This window comes from Acinonyx jubatus, chromosome A1, assembly GCF_027475565.1.
Source record: "Acinonyx jubatus isolate Ajub_Pintada_27869175 chromosome A1, VMU_Ajub_asm_v1.0, whole genome shotgun sequence".
NCBI classification, from domain to species: Eukaryota; Metazoa; Chordata; class Mammalia; order Carnivora; family Felidae; genus Acinonyx; species Acinonyx jubatus.
This window is the reverse complement of record NC_069380.1, coordinates 163,886,615-163,909,404: the sequence shown is the minus strand read 5'-3', so window position 1 is coordinate 163,909,404 and position 22,790 is coordinate 163,886,615. Positions and strand designations below refer to the sequence as shown.

The 22,790-nt window shown below is 33.6% G+C and overlaps 1 long non-coding RNA gene across 1 annotated transcript in view; it reads left to right on the top strand.

Annotated features, from left to right (window-relative positions):
- Positions 1–11,943: 11,943 nt before the first annotated feature.
- Positions 11,944–22,790, top strand: part of LOC128316314 (uncharacterized) — an 89,373-nt gene continuing 78,526 nt past the window's right edge. The window contains exon 1 of the long non-coding RNA XR_008299997.1: positions 11,944–12,160. This is a non-coding gene — a long non-coding RNA (uncharacterized LOC128316314). The remainder of the gene's footprint in view (positions 12,161–22,790) is intronic.

The window sequence follows — 22,790 nt, the reverse complement described above, 5'->3', positions numbered from 1 at the left end:
AAGTAGGCTCCATGGTATCAACACAGAGCCTGCTGTAGGGCTCCATCCCAAGAACCATGAGATTATGACCTGAGACAAAATCAAGAATTGGATGTTTAACTGACTGAGCCTCCCAGGTGCCCCTTGTTGTTTTGAAATGAGATAATAAGGTAATCTATACACTGTGTGAACTTGGGTGTCCAAATCTTTCTCCAGGTTTGGGATGTTATCAGCTATTATTTCTTTACAGAAGCTTTCTAACCTCTTGTCCCTCTATTCTGGAACTCCAGTTAATCTGGTATATGTACCTTTGATCATGTCCCATAGATTAGGTAGGCTTTTTTGTTTGTTTGTTCGTTTTGCTTATTCTTCATTATTTTTTCTTTGTTTTCCCACAACTAGGTTGTTCAGAATTCCTATCTTCTGACTCAATGATTCTGTCTTCTTTTTGGTCTGTTCTCATGTTGATGCTCTCTTGTTGCATTTATGTATGTATGTATGTATGTATGTATGTATGTATGTGTGTGTGTATTTGTTTTTTTATTTATTTATTTATTATTTATATTTCATTCATTGCATTCTTTATCTCCAGAATTTCTATATGGCTATTTTGTATGATTTTTGTATTTTTGATGAATTTCTTATTTTGTTGATGAAGTGTTCTTCTGATTTCATTGAATTATCTTTCTGTCTTTTCTGTAGCTTGTTAAGATTCTTCAAAACAGCTATTTTGAATTCTTTCTTAGCTAGTTTGAAAAGTCATGTCTTTGAGTTTGGGTACTAGAGGATTATTGTTATCTTTTACTGATTACCTATTACCTTCATTCTCCATTTTTCTCTTATTTTTTTATGTTGCAATTTTCACATTTCAAAATTACTCCTCCTATCTTTATTAATTATTAGTAATAATTAGTAATAGTTTACTAATTATTACTCCTCCTATCTGTACTTCTTGTCCTCCAGTGTTAGAGTTTTTTCATTGATCTTATATCTAGGATTTTTTCCAACTTTGTATCAATATACCTGCTCCCCACTTCCTTCTCCCCCTTGTGATTAAATTCTTAAGTCTGTATATTTTCCCTTGTTTTGGCAACTCAATAGGCTGGCTGCTGGAAAACTCTTATTTTCCAGAAAGTGGCACAGTAGTTCAAGTTCGTATTTTCTCCTTTACTTACAGACACTGCTTTGATTTTCTGAGCATATTTGATATGCAGGGAGCACTTTCCTGGTGCTGTATCATAAGCATTCACAAGGAGCCAGCTGCAGAGTGATCAGAGAAGTGTAGGTTTAGCACTAAGGTGTTGGGGGTACCCATGGGTGGGGGTGGGAGTTCTTGGGTGAGGTTCTCCCAGCAGCATTGGGCAGGCTTCTTGTGAGAGTCCTTAACAGTCAGCAGGAACTGCATCCCAGTGTTGCCTTTTGATATTCTTTTATGCCTCTTCCCTGATCCCCTCACTGCTCCCAGCCTTGGACATCCCGCTTCAGTATTCTGGGTGTTGCTGGAAAGCAGTGGGTTTCTCAGAATCCTACATAGCTGGAATATCAGGGTACTTACGCACTACTCTACTTTTCCTCTGTCAGAGAGGTCACTGCTAGCTAGTTCAGCTCTGTACTATGTGGTTCTGAAGGAGAGACAATGCTGGAAAAGTTCCTCCTACCCACTTCAGGATATCCAAACTCATGTTTGTTTATTTATTTTCTTCCAAGGGAGTATTAGAATCTCTCCTCAGGAAGACTAGACTTCTACAAAACCTCTCTTGTGTCTCAGTGGCCAAATCATCACTTTCTGGGTTATACCCTACCACGACCAAGAAGAAATGGTGTTAGTATGTGGCCTCTGCTGATTCCACAGACAGAACTCAGGTCTGTCTGCGTAAAACCCAATGTACAGATGGGCAAGTCTTCTTGTGAATCCTTTGGCATATGGTGCTGGATCCCACAATTCCTAGAGGTACTTTTGTTTGTGAATTTATGCTGATTTTTAGTAGTTGACAAAAGGTAGACAGGTTATATTGCCATGATGCTGACATCACCCTGATTTCTTATTGTTGAGTTTTAAGAGTTATTTGTATATTTTGGATATCAGTCCTTTATCAGAGGTATCTTTTGCAAATACTTTAACAATTAGTCTGTGGCTTGCCTTATTCTCTTGATGTTGTCTGAGCAGATAAGAATTTCTAATATTAATGAAGTCTAGTTTGTCAATGATTTCTTTCCTGGATAATGCCTTTGTTTTATCTAAGAAGTCATTATTGTATCCAAGATCATCTAAGGTTTTTATTTTTAGTTTTATTATTTTACATTAAAGGGTTAAAAAAAGAATATGCAGCGGCTACTTATGTGGCCTGTAATGTCTAAAATATTTACTACATTGCCTTTTATAGAAAATGTTTGCTGACCCTTTAATTACCCAACACTAATATGTAAGTGAAGTGTTCAGAGGTACACAGAAAATATTCAAAGGAAATACATAGTCTTGTATTTTTACATCAAAAGAACTTTATGCCCCAGGTAAAAACAGATAAAATAACATCAATCAATAAATGAAACATTTTAAAGGAAACTTGATATGTAACATTTTCAGTTTGAGGACCCTCAACTTATTTAGGTTTGATCAGTAGCAAGAGTATGTAAGTATGTAGTTATAATTACAATTGAGAAATATTAACTACAATGCAGAATTTTACATTATAGAAATTACACATCCAAAAAAAAACCCCGAGAAATAACACATCCATCTTTTTTATTTACGAGTATTTTGTGGGACATTTTATAAATGTTGGTTAGAACATCTATATGTATCTGTATTTTACTATGAAATTTTTGTCTGAAGGATCACTGGAAAAAGCCATGTCTTTAAACCTATGTTAAAAAGGATAATGATTAGTTTAAACATTTTTAAATCTTTTTAATGTTTATTTTTGAGAGAGAGAGAGAGAGAGAGAGAGAGAGAGAATGAATGAATGGGGGAGGGGCAGAGAGAGAGGGAGATAGAATTTGAAGCAGGCTGCAGACTCCGAGCCATCAGCACAGAGCTCGATGCGGGGTTGAACCCATGGACTGTGAGATCAAGACCTGAGCCGAAGTCGGACACTCAACCGACAGAGCCACACAGGTGCCCCTAAACATTTTTATTCCAAGATTTACCTACGGAAGTTGTTGAGGCTTAATCAGTTAGAATGAATTTTTCTCCAGTTCTCCCTTCTTATTTCATAATGTATCCTCACCTCTGATGATGGAAGATGTAGATGTTAGGCATTGACAATACGTTCTCTGCACAGGTTATAGTACTCTAGTGAGAATACAGATATTAAAGGGCACATTGCTCAAACCAGTAAGTTTAATGTAATTGTCAGAAAAAGCATCAACTTTATGTAAATACTTAATTGTCCTATTATTTGACTTACTTTTAATTCTATATATGTATTGATACCTATAAATGTCTCAGCTCAAATGATAATTAGGATTTTTAGCTTATTAAATTAAAACATTCAGCATATTTTATTGAGTTTTAGTTTTAAAGGGATGATAGAGGAATTCTTTCTTTCATGGAATAAATTAATATGAAATGTAAGTATCATTTAGAGCAAGTCTGGTCTAGGACAAGTTTAAGTGAGATGATACATTCAAGATAAGAGAGCCATGGATGCTAATTGTTTGATATTTTTTTATGTTTTTCTCCCTTCTCCATGTTTGATTTAGTACCAATATTTACCTGATGAGCACAGTATGATTTAATGTTTTAACACTTTTAGAGATTATGAAAAACAGTGGGCATTTTAATTACTGAATCTCCATATTGTTTTTCTTAGTAAAATTGTCTGATATTTAGTTTCTATAAAATCAAGTGGTAATATACCTTGTGACATCATCCTGGCCTTAACTGCATGGAAAATGATTACAGAATCTGAAGCCTTACTATTCTTACTGCTGCTACTAAGTGTATTGGGTTTTCTCTGCATTTGGTCAAAAAATTACCTAATTACTTGAATTATTTAAGGGATTTTCTGTACTTTGCAACTGAAGAAAAACATCAAAACACTAGGTCTTGAAGGCTCCTATGCACCCCCCAGAAATTCCACAATAAGCTGCTTGAAAAAATACAAGAAAGAAACTAATAATTCTAGCACTCTACATTCAGTGATGAATGAATATCTGACATATTCAATCTCCATTTTCATTAATAGATGATCCCACCCTTCCCTGGCTTTGGGGATTTTGAGGTCTTCCTCTCCCCATCCCTGATTGGAGAAGAATTCAGTAGTTCTGGTGAGTAATGGCTTGTCTACTATTTAATTTGTCATTCTTAACCACTTCCTTTATTTCCATTCAAAGAAAGTTTGCACTTATAATTTACTTCATTTTCTTTTTTAATTCACTTACAGTTCAGTTAAATTCATTCAGTTAAGACAATTTTTCTTACTTATGTACACATTACTTTTTTATCTTTTTATTTACCTTCTCTTTCAGTTTTTCTTTAGTTATTCCAAGAAGGTCTTTGTTGACCTATCCCTCTTTTATTTAACCTTTTATATTTATTCCATTTGTGGGTCAAAGAATGATCTCTCTTAAGCACAAAAACACAAAAGAAAGGTAATGGTAAATATATATCAAGGAAAACGAAAGTCATAAAATTTAAGTGAATTTAATCCTAAAGAAAAGCATGTGATGGGAGTGCCTAGGTGGCTCAGTCATTTAAGCATCTGACTTCGGCTCAGGTCATGATCTCGTGGTTTGTGATTTGGATCCCTGCTTTGGGCTCTGTGTTGACAGCTCAGAGCCTGGAGCCTGCTTCAGATTCTGTGTCTCCCTTTCTCTCTGCCCCTCCCCCACTCATACTCTGTCTCTCTCTCTCAAAAATAAATAAACATTAAAATTTTTTTTAAAAGAAACGCATGTGATATTAAACTTGATAAATATTGACATTGCTTAGAATTCCCCATATGGATCTCTTTTACTTCCATCTACCATCTTTTATTCCATCTACCTCTTTTCTGTCTACCTCTTTTATTCTCCTTTAGTGAAAACTCTTTATCCTTCAAGAGTTAGAATTCATATTAACATTTGAATCCCTATTCAATTTTCTGTTTATTTCTGCTATTTTTATATAGAAGACTTACTATACACTGACTTACATTAGAAATCTTAAGTTTCGGAGTGACATGTAATAAAACTGATATTTGTTTACTATACTCTGGAACATAATTAGCATTCAAAATACTGTTTCTATGAGCAGTCTGTTTGACTTTTAGAAAAAGATATTTAGTGAAAGTTGGAACCTCCCATTGTTTTGAAACACTGAATGAATTAACAAGAAACTGAAGTAAAGAGTTTAAAAACAATCTTTAAAATAGGTCAATAAAAAAAGACACCTGAAATTATGTGAGCTCAGTATTTCCATTGGTAGATCTTTTCTTGGGTAATCACCAGTTTGTTCATCAAAGTTAACATTTTACCAGCAGTGAACAAGTTTCCCCCATGATTAGAAGCATCTGAATCTGAGCAGCACTCTTTGGCATAACTCTAAATTATATGCCATTTATTTAGGCAGTTACTGTGTAATTAGTGTGTCTTAATTTGAGCATTAAAAATGTATTGAGTTCTACATGCAGCATTTATAATTACAAGATCAATTTGTGGTTAACTGATTTCACTGCTAAGATTTTTGTATCTGGAATATTTAAATGAATTTCCAAAATTGCCACAGTAGAAAATTTTGTATTGGAGAGTACTTCAGTAACAATAAATCATTTGTATTTTATGGTAGATTAAAATTGAAACATGCAAAGTGCAAAACCAATGAAAGAACCAATAATATAGTAGAAACAAACTATTACACACACACACACACACACACACACACACACACACACACACATACACACACAAAATATACATACAAGTACGGTCATTCCAGGTTAAAATGCCTTATTTAGGAAGAATAAAGCCTTCATTGAAGATTTTTTTCTGTTTTTCTGAAACCAGGCATTTTAACGTGTGTGATACTTTCTTAAATTTTGTTTTATGGCCTCCATAAGCAATGTTCTGAAAATATTCCTATTTGTATTTCTGTATTGCCAGAAAGATTTAGTCTCCTCATATCTATGCAAGTTCTTATGCCACTTAAACATCAAAGTGACACAAGCTTGACTTTCTCCCAAAATCAAGCATAAACATGATTGACTTAGTAGATTGTGTCATGATATAGACACGTTTATTCTTTGACTAAAGTTGATAAACTTATTTTACGAGGGAAAAAATGAAAGTTTCGGAATGCCATTACTTGGAGTTGCAGAACATTAAAGAGCTATTTAAGAGCGTACATCTGGAGCAAAGCACAGTCTGCTGTAGGAAAGCATAATTAGATATTTAGTTTGGTGTGCAAAATTTTGCATGAATGACCCTGTTAATTTTTCCTGTTAAATCAAAACAAAAAATACCCCAAAGGCTCATCTCAAAATTGCAGCTTCAGCAAAGTTGGTGTACAGTGCATTTGGGATTTTAAATGATGCACTGGGTTACCAATTTGGGCATTGAAGGAAGTATAAAAGAACAGAAAACATAAATTGGAAAGGAAAAGGAAGATTTAACTGGACAGTTTGAAAACAAAATCAAAATAATAAAGATATCTATTAAACAATAAAATATTTAATATTTACCACCAGGGGTATATTTTTGGCTTAATATAAAAATTGGAGGGGCACCTGGGTGCCCCAGACAGTTAAGTGTCTGGCTCTTGATTTTGGCTCTGGTCATGATCTCATGGTTCATGGGCCCCACGTCAGGCTCTTTGCTGACAGGGCAGAACCTGCTTGGGATTCTCTCTCTCCCTTTCTCTCTGCCCCTCTCCCACTCACACACCCTGTCTCTCTCTCTCTCTCTCTCTCTCTCTCAAAAAATAAGTAAATAAATAAGCATTTTAAAAAGTGGAAATTAATATCATTAATATATAATTTTGAAAATTAATATATTATACTTAATATAATTAATATACTTTAATATACTAATATAATTAATATAACAGAAAAGAAGTGACAAATCTGGAGAAGGTATTAAAAAAGGGTATAAATTTCACATGGCACTATCATATGTATTTAAGTTCCAGACCAGTTGCTTTGTCTGCAGAGTAGTCCCTTCACTCAATTTCACCCACCTAGTCTTAAAAATGTTACTGATTGGCCTCTACCCAAGGAAGTAGCCACTTCAAATTAAGCAATATTTTCTTTCTGGAATTGTTTCAGCATGGATACCTGCCACAAGCTAAGCTAATCCTATTCCCAATTCTAAGGGTTCCATGGAATGGAGGGAAAGAAAGAATGAGAGGCATGAAGAAAAGGAAGAGAAAAGGGAAAAAAGGAGGGAGGAAGGGAAGAAGAGGCAAGACAGAGGGAAGGGGAGAGATGGAGACAGAGAACCAGATACAGAGAAATGGATGAAAAAAAAGAAGTTTGTCTTTAGTGCCCGCAGTACATTTCATACCTCTGACTATTGTGCTATTTGTATTAACAAGTAGAAGATCCTTTCTGTAGGAAGAGTGAAGAATGAAGCAGAAATGTACCGAGAAAAAAAAATGAAAGAAACAATGTCTTGATGACATCTAAATATGTGGTTCCCAGTAGATTTTAATTTGAGTTATATCTTTGTCAGGTTCTTTGAGAAACACCAAACTCTCTTTTACTTAAGTTGGTTCAATGGACTTCTGTTACTTGCAACATAAAGAATCTTCATTTAGTGAAATACAATTATGAGAGAGAGAGAGAGTGATTGTAGAATAAATGTTTTAATAAGTAACTTAGGATTAAAGACTAAGTGAATAAAGCAACAGTTAATTAGAAAACAACATGTAATTATGGTTTAAATATATTCATGTAAATATTTCATATTAATAAAAGTTTTATCTGTAGAGGAAAACCCAAGGTAGAGTTCTGGACTAAGGCAATAAAGCTACAGCAGACAATTAGGTATGACAATTCAAAAATGTTTAGAATTTACGTTTTTTCATCCATCTATAATTTACCACAGAACACTCTTATGAGTAGAGTCACTGTTGCAAATTATGGCCTGTCAAGAATTGGATTAGTGAGATTCAGCATGTTTCAATCCATTTTCTCATAATGACATCCCATCCACTTCCAATTTCAATCTCTAAGTGCTATCTGTATTTGTTTTATATTAATGGCCTGGCACAATTTCTGTTGCAATAAAATTCTTTATTGATAACTTCTCCCAGAGAGCTTTTGGATAAGAATGCTATTTTGATTAATAAGAGCTCGGCTCTCTGTTAAATGTCCCTATTAATAATACACTAGAGGTGCTCTAAAGATGAATGTCAGTAGCCCTTTGTCAACACTTCATCTTCCAAATATCCCTTGCCTCAACACACAATACACAAACATCAGCTGAGCACCAAGACAGTAGTCAAATACCTGTACTTAGTGACTAGAGAACAATGATAACAAACATAGGCGGTTTTTAAAGACAACAGAGCTTGTCATATGATGAAGAAAACAGTATATCACTGATTAGGGTTTATCAGAAAAGCAATCAAAATAGCTCTTTAGTTTTTGCTGCATTTTTGTGCTTGGTTGGATGGGTAAGAAAAAGGACATCCAGTTTAATCTCTGTGCTGTTTTAAGCTTTTAGAAGGGAAACAGTCTAAATGCAAAATATTATCAGTTGCATTGTTTCTATAATTTAGAAGGAAAGAACAGTAGTCTCCTGTCACATAGTTAATTCCTCTTTCCTCTTGACATCCGTACTTCTTCCTTAGGTTCCATTTATAAAATATATCAGAGGATGAGCTTATCACTAAATGAATCTAAGAAATAGTGTGAGACTTTCATTGTAAGTTTTAAACTATTAACATAAATTGATTATCTCTGCTGTCTGGTTTCCTAACTCAGTTAAACATAATTCATCTTTGTTGAAAACATGTTTTAAGGTGAACTTTATACTCTATCAATGTCAGTAACACTGCATCAAATTAAAAGTATAAATATATTCTTTCCTTTTCTAGTTTTCCCCCATTTTTTTTTCATTCCATAGTGTGAGCATTACTGAATACTAGGCCCATCTACATTCCTTTTGGTATGCTTTCCCCAGAGAACTTATACCAAGCCTCCAACTATGCTATCAGTACGGATGACACAGATCTAGACCTAGAACCTACTTCTGATTTTAGTTTTCATTATAAAATTAGGGACATTCAACTTTCGGAATTACAAAACTATGAAACACCTCAGAGACCATATTCTTCACTTCTCTTATGTTATAAGAGAGTAAATTATGGTAAAATAACATTATGATGTGACAAAAGAGAAGCAGAACCAAACAGAAATTTATGCTTTTACACTGCTCATTTTAATTTTGGACATGATGTTACACTAAATCACAGACTAATCTTTTTTGAGTCTCAAATATTTAAAAGCAGTGAGGTTAAATATTTTTTTTAAGTTTTTAATCAAATGTCACCTCTTTAATTTACTCTTAGTGGTCTAACTTTGATGTAATTTTGTATTGTTATTGCTTAGAAATTATTTGTCAATATATAGGAACTTTCTAATGAAATCGGAACATACAGTTCTTGAGATTAGAAATAAATCTGAGCTTAGAAAAGAGTACTTCAAAAATCCATGGTAACAGCTACCAAAAACTAGATGAAAGAAATACTTTTAGAAAATTAGGGTTTAGGGGCGCCTGGGTGGCGCACTCGGTTAAGCGTCCGACTTCAGCCAGGTCACGATCTCGCGGTCCGTGAATTCGAGCCCCACGTCAGGCTCTGGGTTGATGGCTCGGAGCCTGGAGCCTGTTTCCGATTCTGTGTCTCCCTCTCTCTCTGCCCCTCCCCCTTTCATGCTTTGTCTCTCTCTGTCCCAAAAATAAATAAACGTTGAGAAAATTAGGGTTTAAGAACCCCTGAAAAAATAGAAAATCTAACAGAGAAGTAAGAAGGATGAAAGATACAATAAGCAACTTGAGACTTCCCAGAGAACTCTAGCCTCGGAAAAGTGCAGGGGTGATTTGAAGCTAAAATTTAACCCTTTCAAAGCATAAGCTGTTTTCATAGAGCCAGCAAATCACTAATGCAAAAATGTAACAAAAATAAATATTAAAAAATAAAAAAATGAATCTAATTATGGATGTTCAACTTTATTAAATATTAACAAATGTAATTAAACAACACAGTATAGACAATTGCAGTCACTCCAGAAAGGCAAGAACAGATTGTTCTAATTCCATTAATGCAATTCAACTTATTAATAGAGAGATAGAGAAAATGTAGTATGGAGGAAATTAACAAAGGAAAACAAAAACAATAAACACTATGGGGAAAAAAGGTAGGTAAGTGGACTTCTCTAGAAATCAGTGAAATATATATTTAAACAATAAAATGACATTTCACCCTCAATTTATCAATGATAAAATAAATTATAATTAGTGACATTAAGGACTCAGATAAACAAGTACTTTATTTTGAAATTTTTAGGGTAGTGTGTATTTTTATATTTTTAATAAGCATATTTTATATAGGAATTCTAGTGCTAGAAATACATCCTATGCAAATAATTATTAATATACTCAAATACTTAACTACAGTAATATCCAAAGCTTTTTAAAATACTACAGTGGAAAATTGGTTAAATAAACAAAGTTGATTACATATTTTATATAATTTAATGATGCTATTTAAGAATAATGCACTCATCATTATAATTTACTCACTGAAAAATAAAATCAACTTAGAAAGTAATATGCCTCCTGTCTCTAAGGCAAAGGGCTGTGTAACCCTGCACACACACACACACACACACACACACACACGGGAAAAATTATATATATGTGCATTATTATGGAAAGAAGTTCTATAAATTTCAACACATTTTCAAAGGCAATTATAATCTTCAAAAATTCAAGAAAACACTATGTGCTAATTAGGATGGTCTTGCAATTTAGAGAATACTGGTGATTTTTTCTTTTTACTTTATATTGAGTCAATTTTATTGTATTTACAATAAAATTATAATTATTAGATTGTTTACATAAACAATCCATACTCATTGATACCAAGTGGTTGTAAACTTTAGACTGATGCTAGAGGCCACTATAAAATTTCCCTCAGAATCCTCATGTGCTGTTGGTCGGAATGCAAATTGGTGTAGCCACTATGGAAAACAGAATGGAGGTTCCTCAAAATGTCAAAAATAGAGTTACCCTAAGATCCAGCAATTGCACTACTAAGTATTTACCCAAGGAATACAAAACTACTAATTCGAAGTGATACATGTACTCCAGTGTTTAGATCAGCATTATCTACAATAGCTGAGTTATGGAAAGAGCCCAAATGTCCATCACCTGAGGAAAAGATGAAGAAGATGTGGTGTATATATAATGGAATATTACTTAGTCATCAAAAAGAATGAAATCTTGCCATTTGCAATGATGTGTATAATGCTAGAGAGTATTATGCTAAATGAAGTTAAGTCAGTCAGAAAAAGACAAATACCATATGATTTTACTCATATGTGGAATTTAAGAAATAAAAGCGATGAACATAAGGGAGAAAAAAGAGACACAAGCCAGGAAACAGACTCTTAACTACAGACAGCAAACTGGGGGGGGGGGGGCGGGTACTAGCGGGGAGGTAGGCCAGAGGCTGTATGATGTGTATTTAAGGAGGGCAGTTGTGATGAGCACTGGGTGTTGTATGTAAGTGATGAGTCACTAAATTCTACACCTGAAACTAATATTACACTATATGTACACTTAGTGGAATTTAAATAAAAATCTAGAGAAAAAATTCAGTGCACATTCTTCTTTGCATTAACAAGTAAGTATTTTGAAATGCAATGAAAACTTTATAAAACACATTTGCTAATCTTTTTCTTGTGAATTTCCTTAGAAGTACTTCTGACTAGGCTTTGGTAATGATTAGCATAACTTAGTAGTACATGTGAGATCAAGCAAGTTGTGACCCAGTTTTCCTGAAAAATCAACACTAAGACATGATTAAATATATAAGGATTTTTTTTTAGAAAAAAATGGCTTTATGAGAGAAGGGGTCTGGACAGGCTGAGAAGACAATGCAAGTCTGACCCTGAGTGCAATAGAAAGAGAAACTGTAATACTGTGCAATCTAAGGCAGGTTTGGCGAAGCCTTTGGGAAGCCTTCAAGCCAAAGCCGGTAAGCAGAGAAGTTTGTTTATACCAGAAACAGATCTGTGTTAGTATCCCTGTTGCACTGGAATCTTGGCTGGGAGCAGCCCATCAGCTCTCTGTGCTTTCAAAAATGTTGTTAGGAATATTAAAGTACAGCAGCTGGATCACTCATTTATTATATTTTCAAGGCTGCCCCGATTAGTATATCTTAGTACTAACTTTCAAAAATATTAATACAAGTTTTTATTTTTTTATTTTTATAATTATTTGTTCTATATTTATGTTTATGACCTATGTATATATGTATGATGTATATCACACATACAAATACATAGAAACAATTATATAGTTAGAAATACATATATATATTCTTTTTAAATACATTTATTTCAGTGTTCTGCCTAAAGTTTTGGAAGAGCAATGTAATATTATCTATTAGTAATTAGAGGATTCAAAATATAAATACAGATTTTATATGCTGTATAAAGTTCAAAATAGATAAAAGCGTTTTCATCTCATGTACTTCAGGAATTTAAAGAACCTGTTAAGAAAGTAATGAGTATAAAGATCAACTGTATAAGAAATAGGAAAACACGTCCATTTTAGCATGTAGAAACATGGTAAATTGGGAGGAAAATCCTAAAATTATTTACAAAAATTAGTAGCTTGCAGGTCTGTGCAATATGTAACTTTCTATTATTCTTTCTCTGGTTTTGGCGTTACTTTTATAAGAAATGTATACATTTCAATTAATCAAATTTGTTAACACAAATTTATTAATATTGTATTTTAAACTCGATTGTATCAATAATTTTGACTTTTTTTGTTCTATACTTTTTCTTCATCAGTCTTGTCAAAACACAAAAATCTTGAACAATCTTCTCAACTACTTGTTCTTAAGTTTTTTTTTTAATGTGTTTATTGTTGGAAGGACAGAGAGAGTGCGAGCAGGGTAGGGGCACAGAGAGGGGGAATCTCAAGCAGCCTTTGTGCTGTCAGCCCAGAGCCCAAGGTGGGGCTTAAACTCATGAAACTGTGAGATTGTGACCTGAGCTGAAATTAAGAGTCGGACACTTAACTGACTGATCCACCCATGAGCCCCTCAACTACTTGTTTTCGTTTTTAAATCTTTGCTATTGATTTTTTTAAATTTTGTTATTTCTATCCTTATTTATTCTCTTATTTTTTTTTTATTTTACTCTGTTCTTTTTCCAGTTTCTTCAGGTGTTTTACCTTTCTTTTCTTTTACATTAAAAGCTAAGTTTTGTAAAAATTAACATTTGCAATTTTCATGTAATCAATATGTTTTTATGTTCACAGGCTGAAGTGGTAATAGAAAAATGTGTCTGGCTAAATATTAGGGAACATTTTTTAGTCTTTTAAGTAGACTGATGATAGAATGTGGCCCGTTGAACACTTTTTAGTGTTCTCTTACTGACCCCTCCCAAACTGTAAGCAGCAAGTCAGAGAAGGTGTATGTTTTTTATGGTACATTGGGACTGGATAATTTTTCATCATCATTGATGCAGTTGAGAGGTTAGTCTGTCCAGAGTGGATGCTGGGGTAATTAAGATCATTATCAACAGCAGTTTAGCATGCTCAGCATATACAGTCTAACCAGTGCATTCAGACCATTTCATATTTTCAAGGTGTTCAGATATATTTTCATATATGAATCATAATAATGGAAAAACTCTCCAATCTAGAGTAAAAGAAATATTCAGGTAATGAATTAAAAGTATTCATATTGGGGGTCTGGATCTATATTATATTGTCATAGAATGAAAACCCATTTCATGATTGTGACCTCACATTCTTATTTAGGTAGTAAAGGCAAATGTCTCTAAAATCAAGAGTTTATTGATTCATCTGGTGAAAATGCTACTGGCTCAGAAAAAAAAAAAAACACAACTCAGAGAAATTTTATTACTTATGGCAGTTTTTCCGTAAAACTTATTTCTTGACCTTAGTAATTTTCCTCTCATCCGGTGCTTCAAGGGGTCAATGCAACTGCACATGTGGTTGCCAGGATACTTGTACACATACCGCCTGATGCGAGCACAAAGTAGCGCTTGATTTGTGCTCAAAATGGAGAAATCTTGAGGGAAAAGGGATTTGCTAATGGCAACTAAAATTTCCAAATGCTGATTCTCCTATAAATTAACAAAACAAAGTTTGTAGTGAGTTGCTACCATGCACATGTGTATGAATGTGTTTTTGTATTTGTATACTGAAGTTTAGTTGTGAAGATGCATATTTCTAATGTGAATGCCACATGAAAAGAAATAATTTATAGTTGGTATGTGGTTAAGCGTTTGCATTTCTTGTTTAGGATCCGTAGACAATGAAACTGCATTATTTCTAATATTAGTTTGTCATACCTGCTTCTTCTTACAATGTAGTAACAATTGACTTATTTTTCCTAGTTAATGAACATTACCCTTACAGAATTTCCAGAAGAATCTTCAACCTACTATAACCTACTATAGCTGAATTTGCCATTTGCTATTTCTAAACCATTTCCCAAATAGACATCATTCTGAAAGACTATTAACTAAAGAGTGTCTCTAAATGAATTTCTGTGTTGTGAATGAACCGATTGCAAGGCTATTTGAAATGTCCAGTAGTTAGAGTTCTCAGGGAGATGGAGTTTTCTGTAGTCCTAAAAGATACTTAAATACTTGCATATCATTTCTCTATATAAGCAAGATATTTTAAATTTTTTGAATTGTTTTCAAAGCATTGACACTATACAGAAAAATTGTTTGTAATATACTAAAATATTTTCTCATTAGAACTTGATTAATTTTGTTGCTAGGATCCTTCTTAATTTTATGATTGTATGTAACTTTTTCTAACCTATTGACTTTTAATGGAATGAAAATGGTCAAAGATGACTGATATAAAGAGCTAAAAATGAAAGGGAAAAGAGATTCAACTTTTTTAGTGTACTGGGAAATTAAAATCATAAAGGAGATGTGAAGTGACTTATCTGTCATTTACTGTTAAAAAATCACAAACATTCTATAAATTAAATTCCCTCAGTGCTTCACCCTTTCTATGTTTTCAAAAGGAGCAAATACACAGATCTTATCTTTTCTAAAATAGAAATACTCTTAAAGGAATTTCCAGTTGTAAAGAATTTCTGTGTCAAAATCTTACATAACATATAGACATTTAATTGAGGATATTAATTTCTGTACTCTAGATGCTGACACATAACCATTTAGCATTCATGTCATTGACAGATATTTATTTCAACACCGCAAGCTATAACATATAAAAATTTAATTATGGATATTCATTTCCTTCTTTTAGCCTTGATGTATACCCATTTAACTATCACATCATTGATACAGATATTTTCACCAGTACAAGCTGTGAAATGTTAAACTGCAGGCATCTATTGCCTCGTTCTAGCTTCATACACATAAAAACTAGGCACCAAATTCTAGACAAACAAATATTTTATTGTCAAATACTTTTAATAAAATGTTATTTTCAATTATTAGTAAGTGAATATGTAATCTTTCAAAGAGGAACTGGCACTGTAAATTTGGATATGAGCGATTATCTAACATACAATATGAAACTGAAATAATTCAATACTTCAAAAATAAAACTTAAAATAGTTTGATTGAATTCTTTTGTAAAAATGAAGCATATGTGTTGTAAAATATCAAGCAATAGTGAATAATCACATAAAATTTAAAATTCAGACCAAAATTCTAACACTTGAAGATAGTTTCTGAGAAAATTCATTTACATTATAGAGACACTCTACTGCACATAAAAAGATACAAAGATGAAGATAATATAGGTTGATAAAGGTACACAAAGAGAATACTGTTTTAGAAAAAAATGATTAAAAGGCAACTGCATTTAAACAAAGGAGCTAAAAACAAAGTGCAGAAATTAATGAATTTCAGATAAATCTTGTTTTATCACAAGACATACAATTACCATAAACTCTATTTAAATTTAGGAAACATACTCAGAACTCTGTGGCTACACACTGGGTCGCCAGAGGGAACATTGTAAATCCTGATGCCTGAGCTTTCCCCTATAGGTTCTGATTTAATTGATGCAAGAGGGTGTGGCTGGATTATCAGGAGTTTTAAATATTCCTCTAGCATGAAACTAGAGTTGAGAGTAACTGATCTGAAGCAGGGAAAGTTAGAGTGATAAATCTTGAATTTTGTAATATATAAAGTTATAAAGTTGCTAATTTTAAACAGCTTGTAAGTTATAAAATACTGTAGCTTCATAAAAGAGGAAATAAGCAGATTTACACAGCTATTATTACTCTATTATTATTATTATTATTATTATTATTATTACTCACTTTGCTGACCAGGAATGAAATATATTTTAAGTAATCAAAGAATCCTCACAGTTGTTTAGTCTTAGTTATTTGAATTCATTCAGTGACTACAAATATCCTTTCAGTATGGTTTCCTCTTCCCCTTTGCTTTTAATCATATCTTGAATGGCTGAATTTAATGTTTTTTTTCCATCTATCTATCTATTCATTCAACCATTTATATATTTATTTTATGTATTTATGCTATAGTTTTTTTGGAATGGAGTTCTACGAAATAAAATTCTTTGTTTACATTGTTTTTTTATAAAACATTATAGGTATTACTTTACAGTTTACATTATAGCTCTTAAATATTGCTGTAGAGAAATATGAATTAAAGCAGAATTTTTCCTGCTTTAAATAACTTATTTTTTCCTTTTCATATGTTCATGAATCTTGTTTCTCTTTTACATTCTCTAACTTTAATCTCTTGATTTTTATCATTTTTTTCTGGTAAATGATACTTCATTATGACATATCTCAAGTCTTTATTGTCTTTTTAACTCCTCATGTTATGTGTGTGTTCTGTTTTGTTTTGCTTTCCGATATGACCAGTTATATACATAATGGATCTCATTTGCCTTCAATATCTATCGTATATAATAATGTGATTGTGAATTAAAGGATAAACAAAAAGAACTTACATGAAAAACTGAGAAATAGTGAGCAATAATTTTAAAAATTCTGTATCTTCTACTCAGGCCAATAAGTGGAATATTGTAGAATCTAAGAGGCCCCCTGAGAGCTTCCTTCTTATTCCCCCCACTGCAAAATAATTGTTATTCTGAATATTGTTTTCAATTCATTAAGTCTTTATAGGATTATTGCATATATCATTATTCCTAAGCACTATATAAAATTTTCAATAATATAAATAAATTCATGTCATACATTCATTTGTGACATGTTTCTTTTACTCAATGTTATATTTTTGAAGTGAAGAGAACACTGATAAGTATACCTTACAGTTCATACTTACAGTTCATGTAAGTATACCTTACATGGTGTTGTGCAGCAGTATGCCTCCCATAGTTACATATTTTAACAACACCGTTCCATATTTTTTCTTAGCCAACTGACTTGCTTTGGCCAATGGGATATTATCAAGCAGAGGTTTGATAAACACTTGTACATTGGAACTTGTCCTCTTGCAATGTTTCCTGTTGGATCCCAGCTGCCATACTATAAATTAGCTGGGCCAAGAATGATGAGAGGCCAAGTGGGGAGAGATTCTGATGGATGAACAGCCATCTAGGATGCTTCAGTCCCAGCTGGGCTTCCAACTAAGTCAAATTGCCTGATTGACTTTAGCTATACCATGTAGAACAAAAGAAGATTCCAGCTGAAGCCAGTTAACCCACAAAGTATAAAAAGTAGTACATTCTTGTTTTTCTAAACTAGCTTTAGGATGCTTTGTATGTCTTGGTAGGTTACTAAAATATCAGGTTTGTCTTATCAGACTTTTTATACTGTCTTTTGGTGATCAAATGATCTTAATTTTAATGTAGCTAAATACATCAAACTTTTTCTTCATGGTTTCTATTTTTTGTGTTCTGTTTAAGAAATATTTCAGGGGCGCCTAGGTGGCTCAGTCAGTTAAGCGTCTGACTTCAGCTCAGGTCATGATCTCACAGTCCGTGAGTTCAAGGCCCACATCAGGCTCTATGCTGACAGCTCAGAGCCTGGAGCCTGCTTCGGATTCTGTGTCTCCCTCTCTCTCTGGCCCTCCCCTGCTCATGCTCTGTCTCTCTCTGTCTCAGAAATAAATAAAAACATTAAAAAAAGAAATATTTCGTGAGGTCATAAGGATGCTGCATTATAATTAAAATCAATAATTTTATTTTTAAGTTAACCCGTGAGGAATCTGTGTGGTTTGTGTGGTCGTGCATGTGTATGTATGGTTGTAGTACAATTTTATTTCACTTTTGGGGGGTTACTAATTTTACTAAAATGGTCTTGTTTTATTTTGTTTTAAAAGACTGTTAAAAGACCACAACTTAACTGTTTCCATTGCAAATTAAATGTGTGTGTATGTGTGAGTTTATTTCTGGGTTTTCTATACTGTTGGCTTGGTGACTTTATAGCCCTGCATCAATAACAAATTTGTTAGAGTTATCCTTAGGTATTTATATTTTTAAGCATTTATACAAGTTAAAGGAAATAACCAGACTTGAATAAAATTATAAGGATTCCAGATCATTATTTGAGATGATAGGAATTTATTTGAGGGTTTTGAGGAGAGGAATGATCGTCTGATTTCAATTTTAAAACAAACACTGAGAATAGACTAAATCTCTTTTATCTAACTCACAATGTGAAACAGGAATTAAAGCAAGTCAAGAAAGAATGGAAAGCATGGAGTCTGTTTAAAAGCTTTTAAAATAATTTAGACATAAATATATAATTACCTCATGTTGGTGGAGACTCTGGGAATTTTTGAAAGAAAATAATTGAGGAAAGACTAAATTTTTCACTTATTTTTTCTTTCTCTATTTTTTTTTTTTTGCCCAAGTTATAGTGTTCAGTTACAGGGTGCCTGGGAGGCTCAGTTGGTTGAGCATCAGACTTGATTTCCTCTCAGATGATGATTTCACAGTTGAAGGGTTCAAGCGCCGCCTCAGGCTTCGTGCTGACAGCACAGGGATTCTGTCTCCCTCTCTCTCTGCCCCTCCCCTGCTAATGCTTTCTCTCTCAAAATAAATACACTTAGGAGGTGTGGAGGAGGGGTGGGGGGAGAAAACAAGTGTTCGGTTACCATTTTCTGGGATAAAAGAGAGTGTGTGAAAATAAGGTTGAAGTGGGGGAAATATAAGTTTAGTTTTGGATCTCTTAATTATGCAGTGTTTATTTTATAGACACACCACTATGTTGAGTAAACAGATATTTGATCCTGAAGTCTCTTGGATAAATAATACCCTAAAATATAAGCTAGGGAATCACCAGAAAATGAAAGGTTTTTAATACCCTGGGACAAATGAGATAACTAAAATAGAAAAGAAAATATATTTGAATGCAATTTTGGAACTCTTTTGCACTGATAGTTCAAGATAAGGAATAATCTTGAGTGATTGATTCATTCAGTGGAACTGAGTAGGAATACTCACAAGGCAAGAGAAGAACCAGGAGTATGTGATATCTTGTCTGACAAGAAAAGAAAGGGTTGCAACAGGGAAGGAAGGCTCTACCATGTTCCATATTGTTAAGTAACATTAAATCTGACAAGTGACCTTTGCATTTAACATCATACAGTTCATTGATATCATTATTACAGCTGTATTGGTGGCAGGAAAAGCCTGGTTAGAGTAAGAACAAGAGAAAATTGAAACAGAAAAGACAGAAAACATGCATAGAAAATTCTTGCATAGTAATGGTATGAAGGGGATGTAAGAAGGTGGATGTAAACTGGTGGGAAAATTAGGATCAAAAGAAGCTCTTAATTGTTTTTGTAGTTGTTGTTTATAACATGGTAGAAATGATCACATATTTGCTTGCTTATTGAAAATACAAAGAGAGAATCTGAAGATGCAGGAAATGGAGGGAATTACAAGAATGGTGGCTTGATTAGGCAAGAAGAGATGGAATGTAGTATGTAAGTATAGAGTTTGGCTTTTTCTAGTAATCGTCACCACTCATCCACAGTAACAGGGTACAGGCAGAATATGTGTATAAAGCAAGGAGATGTGAAGGTTAGAATTTGTAGAAATTATGTTCTTTTTATATCCCATTCTCTATCTAAAAGAAATAAATACTTCAGTTATAAGTGACAGTAGGGAAGAATATGTTGCCATAAAGAAAAAAAGTATATCAAACCATCACCTATGACACTAGAATAATTAATATTCCTCTCAAAATACATATGTCTTCTGGGAAACACTCAGGATTGTTTGAATCACCTCCTCTTCATTCTGTTGCCAAGAGAAGGATCCCTGCCCCCAAATAGTGTGAGATGGCTGAACACACAACAGATGACATGGGTTGGATGATATTAATAGCAGTTTTGTGAGGCACACATACTCACAGCCTGGGGAGGACAGGGAGCCATGCAGAGCCACACGGGGTTATACTCAGGAGCAGAGTAGACAAGCAGGGATTATGGGAGGCTGTCTTTATTGTAACTAGAGGGTGGGTGACACCTGGTTTCTGTAGGAGGATGTAACTGGCTTCTGTGAATAATTTCACAGGCTGATAAGTGAAACCTATTAGGTTGAGGACCTGGTGAAGTATAGCTGCTCTGGCTGATAGTGGAACTAGCTGAGTGGAGAGCCTTTTCTAATGGGGCATTTTTGGTGAAAAGTGGTAACTTATGTGTAGGTCATCGGGGTCCTATGATGTTCTAACATGTCAAGGTAGCACTTAATATTAAATCTTAATTTTAAACCTTACACTACAAGGGCCTACTAGTGGTTGGTAGTGAAATTAATATCATACTAGTCAAAATATTTGTGTGCTTTATATTCTGTCATCTATATTTATTTGCTTTATCTTGTCTTCTTTAAATGCCTATGACTATTTTTAAGGCTTTTTAAAACAAAAATTTTATCTATAATATCTGTGAACGTATCTATACCTTTTTCATTATAGTCTTTTTGTGTTTCTATGGATAATTTTTCCTCATTTCTTCCCTAATTCTTCTAACCCTGCCCATTCTCCTAGGCCACAAGGTGCTAGGTTTTGATTGGTATCCTGGAATGAGCTCTGTATACTTCATAAAATAGTGTTAGTTAGGAAGATGGAGAAAGCAGACTGTGATGGTCCACAGCCTCTGCTTTAGCATGTTGTTTCAAACACATACTCACCAAGTTTATTAGTGCTTTAAGGACATAGCTTCCCCTCCGTTTTTATGACTTTGCAAGTTTGTTTTACATCAATGAGCAGTATCTTACAGATCACAACCTTTTATGTAATAATGGCTCTCAATTGCTCATTCACCACATTTTTCACATAGGACAGAAATGAGGTAGAGATATCAGAGAACTCAATATAGTATAGTAAGTGTAGGGGTGCCTTGGTGATTCAGTTGGTTAAGCGTCTAACTCTGGATTTCAGCTCAGGTCATCATCCCAGGGTCATCAGATCAACCCCACATGGGGCTCCATGCTGCATGTGGAGTCTGCTTGAAATTCTCTCTCTCTCTCTCTCTCTCTCTCTCTCTCTCTGTCCCTCTCCCTCTCCCTCTCCCACTTCCTCTCCCTCAGCACCCCCTTCCCCGCTTATGGTCTCGAAAAGAAAACAAAAAAGAAAAGAAAAAAAGAAAAGAAAAGAAAAAAAGAAAAGAAAAAAAAAAGAAAAGAAAAAGAAAAAAGAAAAAAAATATAGTAAGCATAGATTCTCCTTTAGTTCCAACTCTGCTAAGTTGAATATTACTATATAGTGTGAATAGAGCCTATCGGCAGCCATGGAATTCTCATGTCTGGTTGACCTAGAAGTTTTGTACAAATAGGAAGTAAAGGCTAAGGCATAGTTGTCAACTGCCTGGCTGAGCATTAAAGGCATATCACAATACACATGTACAGCCCCTTGGCAGACAAGCATGGGTAGACTTTACTGGTTCTAGAAATTTAAGAAAATATCTGTCCCATCATTAGATGACCACTAAGCTACCCAAGCAGAGGCTTCAGGTCACACACAATAAATACTACAGACTTTACAAAATTAATTTAGAGAATCTGTGGTAATGAAACTACATGGTACTGACATAAAAACGACATACAAGTCAATGGAATAAAATCAAGAGTCTGTAAATAAACCCATAAACTCATGGTCAAGTGATTTTTGGCAATGGTGCCAAGAATATTGGTTGGGAGAAAGTATAGTCTTTCTAACAAATGATGCTGGAACAACAGGATATTCCCATACAAAATAAATAATCTGTACACCTACCTGACACTATAAAAATTTAACTCAAAATAGATAAAAGACCTAAATGTAAGAGATAAAACTATAAAAACCTTATAAGAAAACAAAACTGTAAATCTTCACAGATATAAATCTTCATGACTAAGAATAGGCATTAGTTTCTTAGATATGACACTAAAATACCAGCAACTGAAGAAGAAATAGATAAATTGGACTTCATCAAAATTAAAAAAAAAAAAAGAAACTTTTGTGCTATAGAGAACATTGTCAAGAAAGTAAAAACAAGACAACTCAAAAAATGGGGGAGATATGTGCAAATCTTACATCTGATGAGGGACTAGTATTTTGAAATGTATAAAGAATTGTTACAACACAATAAGATAACAACCTAATGTTTTAAGTACGTACAAAGGATTTGGATGGAAATTTCTCCAAA